This window comes from Psammomys obesus, unplaced genomic scaffold (assembly GCF_907164565.1).
Source record: "Psammomys obesus unplaced genomic scaffold, mPsaObe1.curated_primary_1811, whole genome shotgun sequence".
Classification (NCBI taxonomy): Eukaryota; Metazoa; Chordata; class Mammalia; order Rodentia; family Muridae; genus Psammomys; species Psammomys obesus.
In genome coordinates this window covers 851,064-859,039 of record NW_026590515.1, presented here as the reverse complement: position 1 = coordinate 859,039, position 7,976 = coordinate 851,064, and the positions used below count along the sequence as shown (strand labels likewise).

General features: G+C 41.9%; 1 non-coding gene across 1 annotated transcript; it reads left to right on the top strand.

Annotated features, from left to right (window-relative positions):
- Positions 1-227: 227 nt before the first annotated feature.
- Positions 228-369, top strand: LOC129677214 (small nucleolar RNA SNORA48). Its single transcript, XR_008720184.1, has one exon. It is a non-coding gene; the product is annotated as a small nucleolar RNA SNORA48 (small nucleolar RNA).
- The last annotated feature ends 7,607 nt before the right edge of the window (positions 370-7,976 follow it).

Below are 7,976 nucleotides of genomic sequence, written 5' to 3'. Positions count from 1 at the left end.
ATTTTAGATTCTTCGTGTTAGGTAGAAAAATAAATGTACTCTGCAGAAGTGATGCTATCAGAGATTGATAATTAAAAGCCTAAAAAGGGTCCCTGTACTAAAATGTGAAAGGATTTTTTAAAATAAGTTAAATAACAGAGTATGGTTACAAAATATATATAAATAAAGAAAATTATTGGCTTTTATTTTACTAAGTCTTAAGTTGTCAAATAAAATTATAAATTTTATGCACCCTGGCAATGGGCAAAGAGACATCTTGGCGGTGGTGTTCTTACATCAGCCAGGAACAGAGCAGATGGAAGTCCTTTGCTAATCTTAGCTTGATGTCTGACTTGGTGGCCAAAGCTTACTTATGCCTATGACTTATCAAATCAAACCAAATCAAATCCAGTCAGCACAGCACAGGAGGAGGAAGACAGACTCTGTGGGCCATCATGCTACCCACAGACTTGCCTCCAGCACATGGCGTAGGTGAACAATAGACATCCATCTACTTGCTACTAAAATAGATAGCATGGTTGGAGGATATCACCCAGGGGCCTGCCAGCTGCGTGGCAAACCTGCAGCTGGAACTACCACAATGTGCGGGTATGTGATATTTAGATGTGAAAGAAAGAGAAGTGAAGCAGCTTGAACATTATGAAGAAGGATGGAACTAGAGAGTCAAAAGTTAAGAGGAGTAGCCTGTTGTGAGTGGTTGGCCCTGCAACATGAAGCTATGGTGAGGGCTCATCCTGAGCTGCCACTGAGGGCCATGCCTAACTCTGTTTCTATGCAGTGACAGGGGTCGGTGTTGATCTCTGTGGCTCATAATAACACTAGAGAACATGGGGATGTCCCTGTTTGAGGTAGCTGTCAGGGACTACCTGGATGTCCAGGGGCTGTGGAGAACTGGTCCTGCCCCTCACTGCATGTAGTGTTCTGGAGAGCTGGATTTCATTAGCCATTTCCCTAATGGCTAATGAGGATGAGCATTTCTTTAAGTGTTTTTCTGGCATTCTATATTCCTCTGTCGAGAATTCTCTGTTTAACTCTGCTCCCCATTTTTTAATTGGATTACTTGGTTTGCTGCTTTTCAGCTTCTTTAGTTCTTTGTATATACTGGATATTAGTCCTCTGTCAGATAAAGGGTTAGTGAAGATTCTTTCCCAATCTGTAGGCAGTCGTTTTGTTTTGATGACAGTGTCCTTTGCTTTGCAGAAGCTTTTCAGTTTCATGAGGTCCAATTTATTGATTGTTGCTCTTAGAGCCTGTGCTGTTGGTATTCTGTTCAGGAAGTTGTCTCCTGTGCCAATGAGTTCTAGGCGGTTTCCCAATTTTTCTTCTAACAGATTTAGAGTATCTGGTTTTATGTTGAGGTCTTTGATCCACATGGACTTTAGTTTTGTGCAGGGTGATAAATATGGATCTATTTTCATTTTTCTGCATGTAGACATCCAGTTAGACCAGCACCATTTGTTGAAGATGCTGTTTTTTTTCCATTGTATGGTTTTGGCTTCCTTGTCAAAAATCGAGTATTCATATGTGTGTCGGTTTATTTCTGGGTCTTCTATTTGGTTCCATTGATCCTCCTTTCTGTTTTTATGCCAATACCATGCAGTTTTTATTACTATTGCTCTGTAGTATAGCTTGAGATCGGGGATAGAGATACCTCCAGATGATCTGTTGTTGTACAGGATTGTTTTGGAGATTCTGGGTTTTTTTGTTTCTCCATATGAAGCTGAGAATCTTTTTTTCAAGGTCTGTAAAGATTTGAGCTTGTATTTTGATGGGAATTGCATTGAATCTGTAGATTGCTTTTGGCAGGATGGCCATTTTTACAAAGTTAATTTTACCAATCCATGAGCACGGGAGATTTTTCCATCTTCTGATATCTTCTTCAATTTCTTTCTTCAGAGACTTGAAGTTTTTCTCAAACAGGTCTTTCACTTGCTTGGGTAGTGTCACCCCAAGTTACTTTATGTTATTAGTGGCTATTGTGAAGGGTGTTGTTTCCCTAATTTCTTTCTCTGCCATTTTGTCTTTGGTATACAGGAGGGCTTCTGATTTTTTTGAGCTGATTTTGTATGTTGCCACATTGCTGAAGGTGTTTATCAGCTGGAGGAATTCTCTGGTTGAATCTTTGGGGTCGCTCATGTATGCTATCATATTATCTGCAAAGAGTGAAACTTGGACTTCTTCCTTTGGATTTGTATCCCCTTGATCTTCTTTAGTTGTCTTATTGCTCTAGCTAGGACTTCAAGTACTATGTTGAAGAGGTGTGGAGAGAGTGGGCAGCCTGGCCTTGTCCCTGATTTCAGTGGGATTGATTTAAGTTTCTCTCCATTGAGTTTGATGTTGGCTATAGGCTTGCTGTATATTGCCTTTACTATGTTTATATATGTGCCTTTTATCCCTGATCTCTCCAAGACTTTAAACATGAATGGATGTTGGACTTTGTCAAATGCTTTTTCAGCATCTAAGGAGATGATCATGTGGTTTTTCTCCTTCAGTTTGTTTATGTGGTGGATTACATTGATGGATTTCCGTATGTTGAATCACCCTTGCATGCCTGGCATGAAGCCTACTTGGTAATGGTGGGTGATATCTTTGATGTGTTCTTGGATTCGGTTTGGAAATATTTTATTGAGTATTTTTGCGTCAATGTTCATAAGAGAGATAGGTCTGAAGTTCTCTTCTTTTTGTTGGGTCTTTGTTTGGTTTAGGTATCAGGGTGACTGTCGCTTCATAGAATGAGTTTGGTAATGTACCTTCTGTTTCTATTTTGTGGAATAGTTTGAGGAGAATTGGTGTGAGCACTTCTTTGAAGGTCTGGTAGAATTCCACGCTGAAACCATCTGGCCCAGGGCTTTTTTTGGAGGGGAGACTGTTAATGACTTCTTCAATTTCCTTGGGGGATATAGGGCTATTCAGTCTTTCTACCTGATCTTGACTTAATGTTGGAAGATGGAATCTATCAAGAAAATTGTCCATTTCATTTGGATTTTCAAATTTTGTGGCATATAGGCTTTTGTAGTATGACCTAATGATTGTTTGAATTTCCTCAGTGTCTGTAGTTATGTCACCCTTTTCATTTCTGATTTTGCTGATTTGGATAGATTCTCTCAGCTTTTTAGTTAGTTTGGCTAAGCGTTTGTCTATCTTGTTGATTTTCTCAAAGAACCAGCTTTTTGTTTCATTGATTCTTTGAATAGTTTTATTTGCTTCTAATTGATTGATTTCAGCCCTGAGTTTGATTATTTCCACCTGTCTGCTCCTCTTGGGTGTATCTCCTTCTTAATTTTTTTTTTCTAGGTTTTTCAGTTGGGCCATTAAGGTGCTTGCATGTGATGTTACAAATTCCTTCTTTAAGGCACTTAGTGCTATAAATTTTCCTCTGAGCACTGCTTTTAATGTGTCCCATAAATTTTGGTATGTCGTGCCTTCATTTTCATTGAATTCTAGGAAGTCTTTAATTTCTTTCTTTATTTCTTCCTTAACCCAGCTGTCATTGAGTAACAAGTTGTTCAGTTTCCATATGCGTGTCGGCTTTTTCTTATTTCTGTTGTTGATGTCCAGCTTAAGTCCATGGTGGTCAGATAGAATACAAGGGATTATTTCAATCTTTTTGTATCTGTTGAGGCTTGCTTTATGACCAACTATGTGGTCTATTTTGAAGAAGGTTCCATGTTACTTGGTCTTCTTCCCTTGCTGCTTTTAGAATTTTTTCTTTGTTCTGTAGGTTCAGTGTTTTGACTATGATGTGACATGAAGAATTTCTTTTCTGGTCTAGTCTACTTGGTGTTCTGTAGGCCTCTTGTATGTTTATGGACATCTCCTTCCTTAACTTGGGAAAATTTTCTTCTATAATTTTCTTGAAAGTATTTTCCAGAACTTTGAGCCTGATGTCTTCTTTTTCTTCTATTCCTATTATTCTTAGATTTTGTCTTTTCATGGTGTCCTTGATTTCTTGGATGTTTTGTGTTTGGAACTTTTCTGATTTTATTTTTTCTTTGAGAGACGTGTCAATTTCCACAAGTGTATGTTTGGCTCCTGAGATTCTTTCTTCCATCTCTTGTATTTTGTTGGGGATGCTTACCTTCGTAGTTCCTGATTTTTTCTCTATGTTCTCCAGCTCCAGGTTTTTCTCTATTTGTGTTTTCTTCATTTATTCTAATTCTGTTTTTATGTCTTGCACCATTTCCTTGATCTGTTTGAATGTGGTGTCCTGCTTTTCAATGACAGCTTTTATTTCTTTGTCTGTTTCCTCTCTATATATCACTAATTGTGCCTCTACTTCTTTGGGTATAATTGCCTGCATTTCTATGAGAGCTTTGTTTATTTCTTCTTTATTTGCCTTCATATGTGTGGACATTTCTTTGAGAGCTTTGTGCATTTCTTCTCTGTTTGCCTCAATTTTCGTGGTCATTTCTCTGAAAGCACGATTTGTTTCCTATTGGAATCTCGATTTCTTTGGCTATTTCTCTGAGGGCTTTGTTCATTTCTTCTTTATGGGCCTCTAATAGCTGGAGAAACATAGTTTTGAGGTCGTTTTCTTGTATATCTAGTGAATTGAAGTGTCCATTGTTTTGTGGGGTTGCTGGTGAGGTCATTATGTCCTGATTTTTGTTGAGAGTGTTCTTACGTCTGCCTCTAGCCATCTGGTTATTTATAACCCTCACTGTTTTTTCCTCGAGTTTGTAGTTTGGGCTATGATCATCTCTTTCTGTTTTCTGGACTGCTTTTTCAGGAAGATGAGAGAGGTTCACTGGTTTGGGAATGTGCGTTGTGGTTTCAGTTTTGCCTAAGTAAGGAATGTGATGCTGGCACTATTAGCATGCACTTTTAGTGGGCACTGTGTGCATGCGTGGATTCTCTGACTATTGCAGTGGCCTGCAAGCCACTATTATGCAGTTCTGTCTGAGATCCAGGATATGTTCGCCTGGATTACACTGGTGGACCCACAAGGCAGAGGCTTCAATGTTGGGTTGCTATCCCAAGAATCCCTATGATGCCCACACTATGGGTGTGGGTGGCAGGGATCTTGTCTGGTTGCTTCTGTGCAGAGGCCCTGGGTCTGGGGCAAACTCTCCCTAGAAGGCTCACTCACTCTCTTGCAGGACCAGTTGGAATGCACAGGGGTTCCCCGTGCTCTCTACTCTCTGATTTGGTCCTGCTGCGGAGAATGCGCAGGTAGGCTAACAGTCAGCTCTGTGGCACTGTGGCTGTAGGACTCGGTGTCCCCCTTTCCTGTGTGCTCCCTCTCTGTTCTTTCCCTCTGCCAGGAGGGATTATGTTGACTGGTCCCGGGGTAGTGCTGGAAAGAGTTAGGTTGAGTATTCTCAATCCCAGATCCTGGGCCCAGATTTCTCTGCCAGAAACAGCCTGGCAGTAGAACCTATGTTTGCTGATTCTGAGAGAGTACCAGGTATGGTTGAGTGTCCTCAGATCCAGAGCTTGGGTTTCTCTGCCAGGCGCCACTGTTGAGCTGGAGAGGGGGTGCTGTGTCCTGCAGCAGGCTGCCTCTCTTTCCTTTCCCTCCGCTAGGGCAAGCTTATGTTGGTGCTCTCAGGGGAGTGCCAGAAGGGGTTGGGACTTCTCAGTCTTGATCCTGAGCCGGGATTTCTCTGCCAGGGGTCTGCGGGGCCGCTGGTGCTAGGACTTGGTGCTTGACCATGTTGCGCTGGATCTGGGAGAGTCTCAGGACATGTTGAATGACCACAGTCCTAGATCCCGAGCTGAAGATTGTTTGCTAAGAGCAGCAGGCAGCACTGGGGCCTGGGCGCTGTGAAGCAGCTGTGCACCTCTCTATCCCTCACCTCTGCCGTGGCAAGGTTATGGAGGTGTTCTGGTTCTGGGGTGGGGTGGGGAGTGCCTGAAAGGATTGGGTTTTCTCAGCCCTGATCTTGGTGTTTTTTTTTGTTTTTTTTTTTTTTTTGTTTTTTTTTTTTGTTTTTGGTGGGAGCTGCATCTCTTTTGCTGGGGCTGGGGTATAGACAGTGTGGTTTGTGGCAGATTCTGCTGGATGCCTCCTGCCTCCTCCGAAGAGGGAGTAGGGTGTTGGGTGCCGGGAAGTGCATGGGGATCACCTCTCGGGGTGTCTCCTCCCGGAGAAGTCTGCCGTGACCTGATTCTAGATTGACTTAGATCATGGTTAGTCTCTTTCTTCTTGGAAGTCTAGGTAACTCTGTTCTGGGTTTATCAGCTCCTTCACTCACCAATTTCTGCGTTGCGGGTCCTCTCCCCTTCAGCAAAGTTGCACACTAGCTGCCACCATTTTGGAAGCTCCCCAGGATTTTTTTTTCATTATTTTTTTTAATTTTTTATTAATTACACTTTACTCATTTTGTATCCCCCCATAAGCCCCTCCCTCCTCCCCTCCCGATCCCACCCTCCCTCCCCTTTCTGCATGCATGCCACTCCCCAAGTCCACTGATAGGGGAGGTTCTCCTCTCCTTTCTGATCTTAGTCTATCAGTTCTCATCAAAATTGGCTGCATTGTCCTCTACTGTGGCCTGGTATGGCTGCTCCCCCTCAGGGGGAGGTGATCAAAGAGCAGGCCAATCAGATTATGTCAGAGGCAGTCCCTCTTCCCATTACTATGTAACCCACTTGGACACTGAACTGCCATGGGCTACATCTGTGCAGGAGTTCTAGGTTATCTCCACGAATAGTCCTTGGTTGGAGTATGAGTCTCTGGGAAGTTCCCTGTCTTAAAATTATCTTGTTCTGTTGCTCTGCTTGTGGAGGTCCCATCCCCTCCACCTCTTACTCTTTCGCACTTCTTACATAAAATTCCATTCACTCTGCCCATCAGTTGGCCATCAGGCTCAGCATCTGCTTTGACAGTCTATACTGCAGAGGCTTTCAGAGGCCCTCTGTGGCAGGTTTCAAGGTTGTTTCCTGTTTTCTTCTGGCTTTCAGAGGCCCTCTGTAGCAGGTTCCGAGGTTGTTTCCTATTTTCTTTTTCTTCTGATGTCCATCCTCTTTGCCTTTCAGGATGGGGAATGAACATTTTAGTTAGGGTCCTCTCTTTTGCTTAGTTTATTTAGATGTACAGATTTTAGTGGGTTTATTCTATGTTGTATGTTTATATGAGTGAGTATATACCATGTGTGTCTTTTTGCTTCTGGGACAACTCACTCAGGATGATCCTTTCCAGGTCCCACCATTTACCTGCAAATTTCATGATTTCCTTATTTTTCATTGCTGAGTAATACTCCACTGAATAGATGAAAAGCAGCAAACCAAGTAATCTACTTAAAAAATGGGGAACAGAGCTAAAGAGAGAATTCTCTGTAGAGGAATATCGAATGGCAGAGAAGTACTTAAAGAAATGCTCAACCTCATTAGCCATTAGGGAAATGCAAATCAAAACAACCCTGAGATTTCACCTTACACCCATCAGAATGGCCAAGATTAAAAGCTCAAGGGGAGCTTTTAACACATGCTGGAGAGGTTGTGGAGAAAGGGGAACCCTTCTCCACTGCTGGTGGGAATGGAAACTTGTACAACCACTCTGGAAATCAATCCGGCGCTTTCTCAGACAACTAGGAATAGCCCTTCCTCAAGATCCAGCCATACCACTCCTAGGCATATACCCAAGAGAGGCGCAAGTACACAAAAAGGACACTTGCTCAACCATGTTTGTAGCAGCTTTATTTGTAATAGCCAGAAGCTGGAAACAACCCAGATGCCCCTCAACTGAAGAATGGATGCAGAAACTGTGGTACATCTATAAAATGGAGTATTACCCAGGATTTTTTTTAATGTTCTACTTTTTATTCAGTTTTACTAAGAAACTAAAACTTTCCTAAAAATCTAAGTCCATTTTCAAAATAGAAAGTTTCTTGAGAGTCTATCACTATCACTAAGATGAGCATGAGGAACATTAGAAAAGGTGTTAGCTAGTATCACACTGTTAAAACAAGGAGAAACAGAACCCATCTTTTATGACACAGAATGTCCTATATTAAATGAATTGAGATAAATCCAAA